Genomic DNA, 17,190 nt, shown 5'->3' with positions numbered 1-17,190 from the left:
TTCCTTTTCTGTCTACTCTGTTCCCCTGGTGCCTCCTTTCCTGGCCCCTATGACATAGTCTTATGTTGCTCCAAGGATTTCCCCTCCCAAGTGCTCCCTTTTCCAAATTTATTTGACTTCCTATTCTCTCCGCCCAAGCTCTCTTTCATCCACTGTAGCTGATTTCCACAAGGGATTTTTTTTTTTCCTTTTTTGTCTTTTTTACTGACCGGCAATGGGATCACAACCCTCGGTGTTGTGCCCACACCGCGCTCAGCCAGTGAGCAGGAACCAGTCTCCACATGGGATCTGAACCCTCGGTGGGAGCGCCGCTGCACTCCCAAGCAGCGCACTCTCCAGTGTGCCACCGGGCCGGCCCTCCACAAGGGATTTGTTGGAAGTTTTTAACTGAACTAAGTCATGCTCATGTGTCAATGGCTAGTAGACCTTTAACTGGTCCAGAGTTGTTCAAAGAAGACACTTGTTAATCCAAATTAACCTTTGATTTGTGTAATGGATTAAAAGTCTTCCCCAATCCCTAAACTCATTGAAGCTTGGATTGTGTCACCCAAGTTTATGTATTAGACACTTGGCTCCCACGGTGACTGTTAAGAACTTGGGAAATCTTACTATGGTAATTAAAAGGTGGGGCCTTGAAGAGGTGATTAGATTATAGGACCATGCCTTAGTGAAGGGGTTAAAAATGGTGGTCATGGTGTGGTTCTGAGGAGGTTAGTCTCTCTCTCTGCTCCACCATTTTTGCAATGTGATACTCTGCTGTCACTGTTGCCACCACCAAGACCCTCACCAGATGTGTTCCCTGAACTGTGGACTTCCCAGACTTTGAAACTGTAAGCAATAAATTTTGTTTTCTTTGTAAATCACCCAGTTTTAGGTATTTTGTTATAAGCAACAGAAATGGTCTAATACAATTTGCACTGAAGCAGCAGAGCAAATCAGCAGGAAAGCTTCCTATTAGGGGAGGAAAATACTGAAGCAGGGCAGTCACCTTACATATAGGCCTGCTCTGCTTGGGGATCTATCCTCTAATCAAGTCTCCCCAAATAGTCCTGGCTTTCATAGTTAACTTCATTCCTTCACTCCTTAACTTATGGATCCTGTAAATAAGCACCAGTATTTGTTTCTCCCCTTGCCTCCCAAGTGGTTTCCGCAGTGGCAGCAGTTGTCATGGAGAGGAGGAGAGAGGTGTCAATGCCCTCTTTTGTGACTATGGGTTATCTATAAATTGGGGGTGGCCTCTCCTAAAAAAAACATGAATAAGTAAATAAAAGAAAGAAGAACAGAACAAATATAAACCAGGGTTCAAGTCACTTGTTTTCCTAAAACTCCATGGTTATCAGTACCATTTAACCTTGACTTTCTTCATATCATACCAGTATGTGTTTGTGTTGCAGTGGGGAAGGGCTGCTGGAAGAGTCTGGAAGCTAGTACAGCTCTGAGCAGGCAAGGGCTCAGGCCCCTGGCCAGGTGGGGCAGTAGGGAGCAGAGTTATATGAACTTGTGCTAATCATCTCAGCCCAAACGAATCCACACTGTATTAGTCCATTTCTGTTGCTTATAACATAAATACCTGAAACTGGGTGATTTGTAAAGAAAATGAAATTTATTGCTTACAGTTCCAGAGGCTGGAAGTCTAAAGTCCAGGGAAGACATCTGGTGAAGACTTTCTTTGGTGGGGACTTCAGTGATGGCAGGGTAACATGATGAGGAATGGTGGAGCAGAGAGAGAGGGATAGCTCCTCATGCACTCCTTTTAAAGCCCTCAGAACCATGCCCATGACCACCATTTTTGATCTATTCACTAGACATGGTCCACAGAATCTAATCACCTCTTCAAGGTCCCACCTTGCAATGACTGTAATAGGATTTCCCACCCTCACAGTTACAGTGGGGATTAAGCCTCAATGTGGTTGGGGGTTGGGCATCCAATCTATAGCACACACTTTCCCTCATTTAATACTTTCAGCAGCAGTGAGTGGGCTTGGATTTACACAAATCGGTGGTGGCCAGAAGACTTTGACAAATGTCACAGGTGACCCATGAAAGCACTGAGGCCAGAGCAGAGGCTAGGATGATCTCACTGGAATGGAGAAGCTAAGATTACCCTTTAAAAGTGAAGACATCTTTACAGCTGTCCTGATTTCCCCAAGACAACTTTGGTGAGGTTGTTATGAAGTCAAAGCCTCAATTATTAATTGTGAGGGAGAGCACCCTATCAGGACCTCAACAACTCATTTTCTTTTTCCTATCTGAGATATCAGCCCTCCTATTTATCCTGTGTCCTTTGTTAGACAAACACATCTTTCTTCCTTCTCACTAGGCTACCCCCAAACTCTCTGGCTGGTTAGAAAGAGACCCTCAGAAACAAATGTGGCTTCACAACCCTGATTTTCATGTCCCTGGCAGCCTCACTGATGCCACCTCTCTCTCCTTCAATGCTGGTGCTGTGGGTTGAATGTCTCCCCAAGCTCATGTTGGAACTTAACCCCCAATATGGTGGTGGAAGGTGGGGGCCCTTAAGAGGTGATTGGGTTGCAAGGACTTCACTCTGGTGAATGGATTGATTCATTCATAGACTAATAGCCCATTTCTCTTGCCTATAACAGAACACCTGGAACTGGGTGATTTATAAAGGAAACAAAATGTATTGCTTACAGCTTCAGAGGCTGGGAAGTCCAAAGTCCAGGGAACACATCTGGTGAGAGTCTTGGCGGTGGCTTTGTAGCAATGCAGGGGTCTCACATGGCAGAAAATGGTGGAGCAGACAGAGAGACTAACCTCTCATGTGTTCTTCTTTTAAAGCCCTCAGAACCATGCCCCTGAGCACCATTATTATTCTGTTCACTACTGCACGGTCCTACAATCTAATCACCTCTTCAAGGCCCACCTTTCAATTGCATAATAGGATTTTCCATCCTCAATAGTTACAGTGGGAATTAAGCTTCTAATATATGAACTTTGAGGACACAGTTCAATCAACTCACAGCAAATGGGTTGATGGTTTAATGGGTGGTCATGGGTGCAGTTCTGATGGCTTTATAAAGACAGTGAGTGAGAAGGTTAGCTCTCTTGCTTATGCCATTTCTTGCCATGACATCCTGTGTCACTATAGAGAGTCACCACCAAGAAGAAGGCCCTCACCAGAGGTGCCCCCTGGACTGTGGACTTCCCAGCCTCCAAAACTGTAAGAAATAAATTTCATTTTTTAATAAATTACCCAGCTTCTGGTATTCTGTTATAAGCAACAGAAACTGACAATGCAGCAGGCTTCTTCATCTCCTTTTTCTTCCTCTCCTCCTCCTCTTCCTCCTTCCAACAGCTTTATTGAGGTACAGTGGACACACAATGAGCTGCACACATGTAAATCATATAATTTGACATTTTGTCATATGAAGTCACCATGAAACAGTGAAATCATTACCACTATCAAGACTGTGAAACTATCACCTCCAGAAGTTTCCTTGTGCTCCTCTGTAATCCTTCCTACTGCCCTCCCCCAGGCAATTACCGATCTGCTTTCTGTCACTATGTATTAATAGGTGTTTTCTAGAATTTTATTTTATTTATTTATTTATTTTATGGTGAAAAAAATTGTATATTTGGAATTAACCATCTGGGCTCAAGTTTGGATGATCCCAATTTTGTTGGCAACATCCAAAGCATCATAATCAGGAGCCAGTCGAACATATGCCACCTCCTCTGCATCAGGCCTGATCAGTGTGTTGACCTTGGCCACATCAGTGTCACAGAGCTTCTTCACAGCCTGTTTGATCTGGTGCTTATTGGCCTTGACATCCACAATGAACACAAGTGTGTTGTTGCCTTCTGTCTTCTTCATGGCAGACTCAGTGGTCAGGGGAGCTTGATGATGGCACAGTGGTCAAGCTTGTTTCTCCCGGGGGCGCTCTTCTGAGGGTATTTGGGTTGCCTCCGGAGCCAGTGTCTTGGGCCGCTGGAAGGTGGGTGATGTGTGGATCTTCTTTTTTTTTTTGTGGCACCTTTTTTTGGACACCTTTCAGCACTGCCTTCTTGGCCTTCAAAGCCTTTGCTTTGGCTTTGGCTTTGGCAGGGGCAGGAGCTTCCTTCTCCACCTTCAGCGCCATCTTGTGAAAGGGCCTAGAATTTTGTATAAGTGGAATGTATGACAGTATGTTCTCTTTTTTGTTTGCTTTTTTTTCACTCAGAAGAATTATTTTGAGATTCATCCATGTTGTTGCATGTCTCAGAAGTTTATTCCTTTTTATTGCTGAGTACTATTTCGCTGCATAGATGTAACAATTTATTTATCCATTTATTTGTTGATGGACTTTGTTTCCAGTTTGGGGTTATTACAAGTAAAGCTGCTATGAACATTTGTGTCTGTATGGGCATGTGCTTTCATTTCTCTTGGGTAAATACCTAGGAGTAGAATGGCTGTATCATATGGTATATGTATGTTTGATTTTTTAAGAAACTGCCAAACTGTTTTCCAAAGTGGTTGTACCACTTTATATCACCACCAACAAGATGTGGGAATTCCAGTAGTTCCACATCCTCAACACTTGGTGTGGCAAGTCTTTCGATTTTAGTCATTTCGGCAGATATACAGCGGTATCTCGTTGTGTTTTAATTTGCATTGACCTGATGACTAATGGTCATTGAGCATGTTTTCATGTACTTATTTGCCAGTCACATATCTTCTTTTGTGAAGTGTCTGTTCAAATCTTTAACCATTTTCAGGGAAGTTGTTCTCTTATTGAGTGTTGGGGGTTATGTATTGTGGATATAAGTTCTTTATCAGATATATGATTTGCAAATACTTTCTTCAAGTCTATAGTCAAGACTTTATCAGATATATGATTTGCAAATACTTTCTTCAAGTCTTTTCATTCTCATAACAGTGTCTTTTTTTTTTTTAAAGAAGACCAGTAAGGGGATCTTAACCCTTGACTTGGTGTTGTCAGCACCACGCTCTCCCAAGTGAGCTGACCAACGTCCCTATATAGGGATCTGAATCCTTGGCCCTGGTGTTATCAGCACCACACTTTCCCAAGTGAGCCATGGGCCGGCCCTCATAACAGTGTCTTTTGAAGAGCATATGTTTAAAATTTTCATGAAATATAATTTATCAATTTGTTTTTTTGTGATTGTTGCTTTTAGTGTCATCTGTGAGAAATCTTTACCTAACCCAAGTTCACAAAGATTTTATCTTATGTCTTCTTCTAGAAGTTTTATAGATTTGGGTTTCATATTTAGGTCAATGATTCATCTTAAGTAAAATTTTATGCATTGTGCAAGGTATTAATCATTGATCATAGTTCTTTTTTCTGCATATGGATACTTAATTGTTCCAGCACCATTTGTTGAAAAGTCCATCCTTTCTCCATGGAATTGCCTTAGCACCTTTGTCAAAACTCAATTGTCCGAATATGTGTGGGTTTATTTCTGGGCTCTGTTTTGTTGTTCTGTTTGCCTGTTTTGATATCAATACCACACAGTCTTAATTACCATAGCTTTATAATAAGTCCAGAAGTCTGGTGCTGGTAGCCTTCCAGCTTTTATTTTTTTCAAAAGTTGTTTCAGCTCTTCTAGGTCCTTTGCATCTTCATAAGAATTTTAAAATCAACTTGTCAATTTCTACAAAACAAAGTCTGCTTGGATTTCGGTTGGTTTGCATTGAATTTATGGCTCTGTTTAGGGAGAATTGGTATCTTAACAATATTTCAATCCATTTTCACCAGTTTTTGATTTGAATCAGAACACTTTTTGCACTGAAATTGAATTTTACAGCTTTCTGCTAATATTATTTCTTTAGGGAGCTGTGGTTCACTCTCTCTGAATATATAAGAAGTGTTTTTAGATACAGCAGTTTTAAGGAAATATGCAATTACTTATTTACAATGGCATTTTCATTTTTAAAATTAAGAATGGGAATGTTCGGAAATGTCAAGGTAACACTTTAGATGGTGTGTGGCTGCTGTGGGGGCCATCGGAAGCCTCTGTCGGCCCGAGGCACTCATTCCTCAGGTGCTGGGAGTGTTGGTAGTTGAAGGCTCTCATCTGAGTCTCTCTCCAGGAATTGCCGTCAGTCAACCCAGGGGCTCAAGGTCACAGCCCCTCCCCAGGGGCAATACACATCCAATGACTAGTTGATAAAGCTTGACCCCCATGCCTTGAGAGGGGACAACTCTGCAGGGCCACACTAGCTGCAGAGCTTGGTGGCATCAGTGGAGGCCTTTGTGGGGTCATAGTTGGTCTCTTCCCCTACCCGGCCCTGCTCCCTTCACCCCCGCCCCAGGTGCTGGTCTGGAGAGTTCGCCCTGGTAAACTTCCTGCATGCAAATCTCCATCTCAGACACAGTGTCACAGTGCTTCCCAGGGAATCTGACCTAAGACACATGGTGAATTCCTCATCAGCTCATAAGTAACACAAGGACTTAAAGGAGTGTAGCTGGAGACCTCAAGGGCAGCCCATGAGGCTCTCAGGGATGAGAGGTGGGGAAGACAGAAAGCCAGTTTATCAGTGGCCAGTGGTGACTGTTTGCTTAAGGTCACAGTCACTTACCTCATCTGAGGTGCTTTCCCTTTCACAATCACCCTGTGAAACCATCTGCCAGTGGGAGGAGATGAAGTGTTTCCCTTTCACATCGCTGTGCAAAACCACCTGACAGGAGAAAGCCCCTGGCAGGCCTCTGTGGCAGGGACATGGGTGACCCATGCGGAGGGAGAGGGAGAGAGGGAGGCTTTCCTTGTTCTGTCAAGGGGAGCCGAAGAGAGAGGCTCGCCCGTCCCAGAGCTGGAGGGGAGCCCCGATGAGAAAGGTGAGGGAGACCCACTTTGAAGCTTTTCTCTCCTCCCGTTCAGTGAGGGCAGGAGTGTGAGATGGGAAGTGGGAGAAGCTGGTACCAAACTGCTATAAAACTAAACACCGTGATACTCAAACATTCCCGTTCACTTCTTCATGCTGATGACAGCCAGAGTGATCAGAACGGACAGGTGGGCAAACAGGATCCGATGAATGGACGTTGTGGTTGTTCTTCCTCACCACGGACTGTAGCCCACATTCACACCTCCACCCTGACATAAAGCCTGTCCTGCTCTATCCCAAGAGCATGAGCCTCACAAAATCTCCCCACGTAGGGCTGGCCCGTGGCTCACTCGGGAGAGTGCGGTGCTGATAACACCAAGGCCACGGGTTCGGATCCCATATAGGGATGGCCGGTTGCTCACTTGGGAGAGTGTGGTGTTGACAACACCAAGCCAAGGGTTAAGATCACCTTACCGGTCATCTTTAAAAAAAAAAAAAATCTCCCCACTTTTTTTTCTTTTGGTGGCTGTCCAGTGCAGGGATTGAACCCTGGACCTTGGTGTTATCGGCACCATGCTCTAACATTTTTTGTACAAGTTAGAATAGTGCCTTTATCAGCACCACACTCTCCTTTTTAATTTTTTTTGAAAGATGACTGGTAAGGGGATCTTAACCCTTGACTTGGTGGTGTCAGCACCACGCTCTCCAAGTGAGTTAACCGGCCATCCCTATATAGGGATCTGAACCCATGGCCTTGGTGTTACCAGCACCACACTCTCCTGAGTGAGCCATGGGCTGGCCCCTAGAATAGTGCCTTTAAAATCTTGGGCTGTCCCATGTAAGTAAGCTTCTTATACACAAGATATATATTTTTGTAAATTTAATTATAAAATAATGACTAATACATTAATTGTATTAAAAAGTCCTTTCACCTTTGTTCCCTCATTTGACCTTTATAATAATCTATGTGGTAGGTATTTCTCTTTGGTAGGGGAAAACCAAAGTCCAAAGAGGTAAGTGACTGATACAAGGCCTCTCAGTAAGTGGATGAACTTGAATGTAAACGTGGGTTTACAGGTATGACACCTGTGCTGTTTCCTTCCCTTAAAAGGACTGGAAGAATTTACCTTTCAGAAGACTTCTCTGGTGAGTCTGTTTATCTGCTGTATAAATCTGGACGTTCACCTGCTATGAGGTGGGGGCCGTCTGCTTTCTTTGGGAGAACATCTGTTTTAAGACTTTCTCATAAGGAAATGGACAATGAAGTCATAAACTCTCCAGTGCTTCAGGTGAGTGGGAGATTAGCAGTCACCAAGATTTCCAAGCTTGCCCAACTGGCTCGCTGTGCAATACCCAGAATCATGCACATTCCTGAAGAATGGCTTACATGTGTTTTCCCAGCAGAACCACCTGGTGTGGTGGGAAGGGATGCTACCTGAGGAGAGGAGCTGCTGTGGGAATGGGAGGTGCCCTGGAGGAGAAATCTGTGAGGCGAGTCCTGGACACACACCAGCTCTTCCCACCACAGACAGTAGCCAACATTCAGTTTTTCACCTTGACATAAATCCTGCACTTAGGCAGGCCCAGAAGTTTCTGGAAATAATGGAGGACCCAGGATGAAACCAGGCCTATCACATTTAATCCTCACTGTATTGATGAGAGATGAGTTTTCCCTTTGTTTATTTCAAATGTAGAAACTGAGGCTTGGAGAGGCTGAATTGTCAAAGGTCAGCATTGTAAGTTGTGGTTGGGATTCAAGCCCAGGTCTCCAAATCTGTTGTTTTTAGTCACTGTGTTGTATTGAACATAGAGCTAGGCAGGATAACGAATTGTATTGCATATCTTTAGACTCATGTTTAAAATATTTCTTCAACACTTACCTGGTGGAAAGATTAAGCCTGGGAGGGGGAAAGCTGATGGTGGGGAGAGGGGTGAGTGGGCAGCGACCAGCATGGATAATTTACTCAGCAAAGTCCAGCAGTTAATTCCTCCTCCCTCGTTGAAAGGCAGAGTAGAGCTGCTCTGTGCTTACCTGAATTTAGTGTCAGGATATATCTTCTTCCTCACCCCATCCACCCGTCAGAGAATCCCTTATAAGCAGTTTGGACCGTGAGAAGTGGCCTCATAAACAATGTCACCAGGGAGGTTGTGGTGCAGAGGGCTGGTTCCCCAGGCACTGCTGCTATTCTCCATGTGGTCAGGCCACAGCTCACATCCATTGCCAGGAGGCTGTCCTGAGATCCCGCATTCTGTCTCCTGGCCTCATTCATTATGGCCTGCTAATACGCTCTGTTCAGGGCTGGGGGCCTGACTGCAAATGCTTCCCCTCCTCCATCTGGCCATACCTCCCTGTTCTTGCAGTGGTGATGCAGGCACCCTCCTCTCTGCTGAGGAGAACAGGAGGTGAGGGGACCTGGTGCTTGTTTCTAGTAATAGCCACCTGCTGTGGGTGGCTTCCTCCTGACTGTACCTCCTGCTTCCCCTCAGAATGTCAACACACCAAGAAATCAGATGACATCCACATCTATATGCTTTAATCTGAAGAAAGTTTGGATTGTATAAAGACCATCTGCAGGGAAGCCCACCCCAGGATTTGCACATTATAGTAAATAACCAATGGCCTATCTTCTCCATTTGATTTACTGTTTATTGTTGTCAGTATACTTTATTGTGGCTGAAGTCCATGGCATTTTGGTTGAATATGAATCCAACTGAGTATTTTTTTAAACTTTAATTTTATACAGTAACTCAGATAATTTTCCATCAAGGAGTTAGTTCACAGTATGATACAAATCTTCATTGTGCCCAAGCAAGTTTTAACAGTTAGGAAAAGATAAGCTGAGAGCTTGAGCACAAATACCTATGGGTGTGTGGGAATAAAGGAGAGGGTCAGAAATGGGCAAAGATGACCAGAGGTCATTTGACCTCTGGAAAGCCCTGCAGTCAGGGGAGGTTATGATTTTGCCTGTTGAAGGATCAAGGTCAGGTATGATCTAGAGGGTTGAACATAGTCAAATGGTTCATTTCACCCAAGTTGTAAACTAGCTACTGTTACACTAATTTATTGTGTGACACTGGGAAAGCCACTAGCTCCTACAAATATGCTATAAAATTGTGAGCAAGGACTGACTTTGAAAGAAATGGTTTCAACTGTGCTTGTGCCCAAAGCACCAATGTTACCCCAATCTGGTCCTGACTCCTGTTCCTTAGTAATTTGGCTGGCAGAGAAAGCTTCAGAAAGAGGATGGGGTAGGGTAAAAATTCTGATAAATGAATTTATGCTAAGATATGTATGACTAAGAGTTATTCAATGCATCGCATTTTAAAAGAGGATGTTAGTTACCTTAAGGAACAATTTAATGAACCGATACCTCATTGTGGTAGAATTTTTATTTTGTTTTAGGTGGGCAGACTTGCTGGATGCTTCTTAATTGACATCACCTGAGATCAGCGCATCTCAAACTTTAATGTACATATGAATCACCTGCAGATCTTGTTAAACTTGATTCTGATTCAGTAGGTCTGGGGTGGGGCCTGAGAGTCTGCATTTTTTAATAAGCTCCCATGGAATGCTAATCCTGCTAGAGGGGACTATCCTTAGGGTAGAGGTTCTGGATGACTACCAGCCCATCTTCAGCAATACTAATGCACTCGGGAAGGAATGAGTTGAGTCTCTTTCTTGGAGTCCCTTTGGCACTCTGTAGACACTTCCACTAGAGCACATAAGACATTGTATTGCAATGATTTGTTTAGGGCCTGGCTTCTCTATTAGGCTGAGAGCTCTTACACAGCAGCAGCGCGGTCTTAATCATCTCCGTTTTCCTCCTCCAATTTCTACCTCTCTCCACTTTAGCATTATGCTTGGCAGAAAGAAGGCACTTAATGTTTGGTGATAAATAGACCCCATTAGCCCTGAAGGTGATCAGATGAGATCATAAACTTCATGGGCTCTTATTTGGTATCTCTGTGCTTGCTTGGCCACATAATGTAAACCAGTGATTTTCAACCCTAACTGCAGATTAGGGGAATTTAAAAAATACTGATGTCGGGCCGGCCCGGTGGCGCACTGGAGAGTGCGCTGCTTGGGAGTATGGTGGCGCTCCCGCCGAGGGTTCGGATCCCATGTGGAGACCGGTTCCCGCTCACTGGCTGAGCGCGGTGCGGGCGCGACACAGAGGGTTGCGATCCTATTGCCGGTCAGTAAAAAAGACAAAAAGGAAAAAAAAAATACTGATGCCTGGGCCCACTCCAGTGTTCTGATTTAATTGAACCATTTTGGGACCTAAGTATGGATGATTTTAATAGCCTTCCAGGCTCTTACAACTCAACAATAAAAAGACAAATAACCCAATTAAAAAATGGACAGAAGATTTGAAAGACATTTCTGCAAAGTTACACAAATGGTCAATAAGTACAGTAAAAGATGTTTAACATTATTAGGGAAATGCAAATCAGAACCATGAGATACAGTTCACACCTGATAGGATGACTATAATAAAAAAGAAAAGAAAAGGAAAAGTGTTAGGGAGGAGGTGGAGAAATCAGAACTCTTGTAAACTGCTGATGGGAATATAAAATGGTACAGCTGCTTTGGAAAACAGTTTAGTGGTTCCTCAAAAGTTGAACATGCAGTTATCATATGACCCAGCAATTTCACTCCTATATATATACCCAAGAGAATCGAAAACACATATTTCTGCAAAAACTTGTACATGAATGTTTGTAGCAGAATTATTTGTAATAGCCAAAAAGTAGAAACAAGCCAAATGTTCATCAACTGATAAATGGGTACATGAAATGTGGTATATCCATACAATGGAATATTATTCAGCCAAAAAAAGTGCTGATATATCCATGGACAAACCTCAAAAACATTAGGCTAAGTGAAAAAAGCTAGACATAAAAGGCCGAATATTGTATGATTCCATTTATATGAAATGTCCGGAATAGGGAAATCCACAGAGACAGAACATAGACTAGTGGTTGCCAAGGGATGGGAGGAGGGAGGAATTGGGAGGTATGGGCTTTCTTTTTGGTGTGATAAAAATGTTCTGGGGTTAGACAGTGGTGATAGTTGCACAACATTGTGACTGTGTTAAAAACCACTGAATTAGGGCCGAGCCCGTGGCGCACTCGGGAGAGTGCGACGCTGGGAGCACAGCAGCGCTCCCGCCGCGGGTTCGGATCTTATATAGGGATGACTGGTGCACTCACAGCGCTCACTGGCTGAGCGCAGTGTGGCCAGTCTCAAAAAGGACAAAAAAAACCCCCCCAAAAAACCCCACTGAATTGTACACTTTAAAATGGTTTCACATATTGTACACAGATACTGGTATTCAATTTTGTGGCCCACAAATATGTGCAATCAATAATGTATGTTTCAATTTTTAAAAAAGGTTGAAACGATGCATTTTCTGTTATGTGAATTTCATCTCAAAAAAAAAAAAAAAAAAAGCGAAACACTTCCCAGGGGAATCTGATTTGCAGCCAAGTTTGAGAACCTCTGATGAAAGGAAATATGGAACATGTGCTCAAATACTTGCTGTTGAGAAGATGCTGCTGTTGACCAGAAGTTCGTAACTTCCAATGCATGTTGGAATGACCTGGGGAACTTTAAAAAAATGCCAGTACTTGGGGTCCCCCAAAAGAGTCTGATTTGATTGTTCTGGCTATGCAGCCTGGACAAGCTCCACAGGAGATTCTTGTGGGCAGTCAAAGTGGAGGTGGTACTGACTGTCATAAAGATCTCCAGGGGAAGAAGCTGGCCTGTGGCTCACTTGGGAGAGCGTGGTGCTGACAACACCAAGCAAAGGGTTAAGATGTCCTTACCGGTCATCTTTAAAAAAAAAAAAAAAAGATTACCAGGGGAGTTGTTAAAACGCAGTTTCCTGACCTCTGCCCCCAGAAGTTCTTATTCAGTAGACCTGGGGCTGGGTCTGGACACCTTTATTATATTAGCAAGCTCCTTGGTGATTCTGATGTAGGTGGTCTGGACCTAACTTTGAGAAACACTGCTTTAGAGAAGGCTTCCCAAAATTTAATGTGCATACCAGTTACCTGGGGGCCTTGCTAAAATGCAGCTTCTGATTCTGCATTTCTAAACAGCCCTCAGATGATGCCGGGGATACTTGTCTGCAGACCACATTTGTGTGGCAAGACTACACAGCTGTGGTTCCCAGTGTGTGGTACCTAACCAGGCATCAGCATCCCTTGGGAACTTGTTAGAAATGCAGATTATCAGGCCCCATCTCAGACTTACTGAATCAGGAATTCTGGGGGTAAAGCCCAGCAATACTTTAAAAATTATTATTGTTGTAAATATGAGTATTTACTGTGTACACGTGACATTTTGATATATGTATACATTGAAAAATGATTATCATAATCAAGCTATTAAATATATCCATCACCTCACATAGGTATATTTTTGTGTGTGTGTGATGAGAACACCCAAGATCTACTCTTAGCAGTTTTCAAGTGTGCAATACATTATTATTAACTGTAGTCACTATGTGTACGATAAATCTCCAGAACTTATTCATCCCAGCTGAAACTTTGTACCCTTTGACCAATATCTCCCTGTTCTCCTCAACCTGCCCCCTAAGAAATCTATTTTAACAAACTCTCCAGGTGATTCTGCTGCATGCTGGTGTTTGAGAACCGTTGTTGATGGGTATTAAGTGCATTGCCCCCAATGCAACCATGGAGCAGCACCCATGTGGATGCACAGGGATTCCTGTGGCCTCGGGGGGGGGGTCTCTGATACTAGGCAGAGGAAGTCCTTGAGGAGAGAGGTTTTGGGGTGGGATGGTGGGTGCTGCTGAGGATTAGAGAGTTCTCCAGCCCAGGGTGGTGGCAGAAGGAAGGGCCAGCTTCGCACTGGGCTGCTGGGCAACGACAGGGTTGGGGGCACATTTGTGGCAGGAACGGTTTGTGAGCCGGGCCTCTTGTCTTCTCTGTGTTCCTCTACAGCTGCCCCCACGAGAAGGCTGCACACCCTCCCGTTTATATGAAGGTGTTGGGAACTTAATGTAGTGCGTCTTTCAGGGTCATTTGCATTTAAAAGCAGTGTTCTGGAGAAGGCACTACACAGTATCTCTAAAATGGACTTTTAAGCTTTGGGGCTCCTGAGTAGGAAGCTGCCTGGTCTTCCAACTCCACTTCCTTGGTGACAGCCTGTGGGGTATCTGAATGAGGCTCTGCCTACAGCTCTCCATGGTGGGGGCTGGCAGGCCCCCTCCCTGGGCGCGGGCAGGGCTGGAGGAGCAGGGGAAGGCAGGGGCTGAGGAATTCCCCGTCCTTGCTTGGCTGCCTCCTGGAATCTTGCACAGCCCCATCCTCTGTGGGAGAGAGGCGGCAATTAGCATATTGGAACAGACCCTCTTTGTCTACATCTCAGACCGTGGGATTCAGACCCTCCCTTCCGCCAGAGACATGCTAATTATGTGGAAGGGACCCTGGGTGCCTGTTGGCACGCATGCTTGCTCAAATGTTGCTGCTGCTGGGTAATAAAGCAGGTGCAGGTGGAGCCATGGCCCAGGCTGTGCATGGATGAGCGCCCTTCTCATCCAGGAAACCTCCTGCTACTCTGGCCACTCGAGCTTTCTTGAATGTCTTCCTCCTCCAAATTTCTACAGCTTCTTGTCGTCAAGACAACATGCTTGCTTTTGGTATTGAGTGTCTTCTATCATCTTGCCTGTGACTGGCTTTCCTCCCCATCTGGACTGCAGTTTCTTCACGGGGAACCTTGTTTTATATTTAATTGACCAATCAACCAATCAATATTTATTAAAAGAACTATTTGCCAGGCACTGTGCCAGTCCTCGGGGATACAAAGATTAAGGCGGCACCATCTGGAATGAGGCGCGTGCAGCCTAGTTGGGGGTGCAGGAGTATATAGCCGAGGGAACAGTTACATACCAAAGGTGAACAGAGGATACTCTGGGAGGGTTGACGAGGGGGCGCAGAAATGTGCCTGGGAAGGCAGGAGGTGGGAAAGGTGGAGAGGCATTGGAGAAGGCTACCTGGAGGGGGTGACATCCAAACATTATCAAGGATGAGTAGGGGTTTATCTCATGGCTGTTCTAGATAGAGGGAAAGGCATGTACAAAACCACAGGAGAGGGAAAGAGTTTGGGGCTTTCCTGGGACCAGAGATGGCTGAGGTGGCTGGACCATGGACCACCTCTGAGAGGGGCAGAAGCAAAGTGGACAGGCAGGGATGACAGCATCCTAGAAGATTTTATCTTCCAAGCTAAAGAGTTTGAGGGTTGACTTGAGGGTACTGGGCAACCAGAGAGGGATTTTAAGAAGAGGATGATGTGATCAGAGTGTGTTTTAGAAACAATGGCTGCAGTGTGAATGGGCTATAGGGGTGACCGGAAATGGGGAGGCCAGGAAGGTGTCAGTATTGCTAAGGAATGAGACCAAAGCAGGGAGAGCCCAATGTTTGGGGCAGGAGGCTGGGTCGCTGGTGGTGCTGTGGGAATTGAGACAGGGAAGACATAGAGAGCAGCGGTCTGCTGGGATGAGGGGAAGTCTATTTTGGACATGGTAAGTTTTAGGTGCTCTGGGAAGGACGTCCACACAGAGGCAAACCCTCATCTACTTTTCTATGGATTTGCTTGGTAGACCCGGCTCATGGGAAGTTGGATATAGGGGTCTGGAGTGAAGGAGAGGGGACTGAAGGAGAGACCTGGGTGCTGGAGGTGGTAGAAACTGGTGGCTTCGAGAAGTCTGAGCTGAATTTGATTCCTGGCTTTGCCTCTTACTAGTTGTGAAAACTCGAGGACAACATCATCTATGAGCTGTCTGTGTGTTGCTTTTCTTTTTTGTAAAAAAGGAATCTAAGTCCTATCTTATAAGACTGTGGAGGACTAAACAAGATAATATACTTAAAGTGCTAAGCACATGCCTGGGACAGCAACAGGAAGTGGGTAGTTGAAGTCGGATGTGGGTAAGATGGCCCTGGGGAGATGGAGTAGCATGAAAGAAGAAGAGAGCCAAGGACAGAATCACTAAGGAGTCAGCAGCCAGGAAGGTAGCGGAGAGGGAGTCAGAGAGACCAAGAAAGGAGGAGGGAGTGGTGAGGAGACCCCGACACAACAGGAGGTTTATAAGATGAAGGTGAGACTGCTCAATTGTCAATTATGAGGTTCCTGGTGATTTTAGAACAATTTCAATGGAGTGGGGAATAAGTGTGGAAAGAGACTTTGCTATGAAGGATAGGAGGTAATGAATAGAAGCAAAAGGGGAACAGGTATAGGGAAGACTTCTCATATAAGTCAGATTTTGTATATATCTCTATCCTTTCATTTTCCATATGTCTTAGTTTCTTTCTGTGGCTTATGACAAAATACCTGGAACTGGGTGATTTATAAGAAAACAAAATTTATTGCTTACAGTTTCAGAGGCTGGGAAGTCCGAAGTCCAGGGAACACAGCTGGTGAAGGCCTTGGTGGTGGTGACAGTGACCCAGGGGTCTCACATGGCAGAAAATGGCAGAGCAGAGAGCAACTAACCTCTCAACCACTCTTCTTTTAAAGCCCTCAGAACCATGCCCTTGACCACCATTATTAATCCTTTTACTATGACACGGTCCTACAATTTAATCTCCTCTTCAAAGTCTCACCTTTCAATTACCATAATAGGATTTCCCACTCTCAACAGTTGCAGTGGGAATTAAGCTTGTAATATATGAACTTTGGGGACACAATTCAATCAATCCACAACACTGTGTTTTACTGAAATTGTAGGTAGACAACTGCCTCCCCAGCCTTCCATCAGCATCTCTGCCCACCCCAGTCGGGGTTGGTGGCTGATCTTCTCTTAGCTCCCCAGCCTTGTGATGAGCTTTAGCAAAGCACCTGCTGCAGATTAGATGCTCCCTCCCATCCCCCAAACTCACTGAAGCTTAAATCCCCACTGTAACTGTTGAGGGTGGAAATTCTATTATGGTAATCAAAAGGTAGGGCCTTGAAGAAGTGATTGGATTGTAGGACCATGCTGTAGTGAATGGATTAATAATGGTGGTCATGGGCGCGGTTCTGAGGGCTTTAAAAGAAGAGCACATGAGAGGTTAGTTGCTCTCTGCTCTGCCATTTTTGTACCATGTGATACTCCTAGGTCACTGTCACCACCACCAAGACCCTCAACAGATGTGTTCCCTGGACTTTGGACTTCCCAGCCTCTGAAACTGTCAGCAATTAATTTTTGTTGTTTTACAAATTACCCAGTTCTATGTGTTTTGTTATAAGCAACAGAAATGGACTAATACAGCACCCATGTTGTGAACTTGGGTGTTGGTAACTAATGTGTCTTCTCCCATTAGACCATGGAGAGCACAAAAACTATGCCTTGTGTGACTTTGGCTTCTCTGTACCTATCCCAGTGCCCAACACAAAA

At 44.6% G+C, this 17,190-nt stretch overlaps 1 pseudogene; it reads right to left on the bottom strand.

Annotated features, from left to right (window-relative positions):
- Positions 1–3,619: 3,619 nt before the first annotated feature.
- On the bottom strand, positions 3,620–4,103 carry LOC103608144 (annotated as a pseudogene).
- Positions 4,104–17,190: the final 13,087 nt, after the last annotated feature.

The sequence above is a fragment of the Galeopterus variegatus genome, unplaced genomic scaffold, assembly GCF_000696425.1.
Source record: "Galeopterus variegatus unplaced genomic scaffold, G_variegatus-3.0.2 Scaffold8057, whole genome shotgun sequence".
Taxonomy (NCBI): domain Eukaryota; kingdom Metazoa; phylum Chordata; class Mammalia; order Dermoptera; family Cynocephalidae; genus Galeopterus; species Galeopterus variegatus.
The sequence above is the reverse complement of the archived record's forward strand: the minus strand, read 5'-3'. Positions and strand labels throughout refer to the sequence as shown.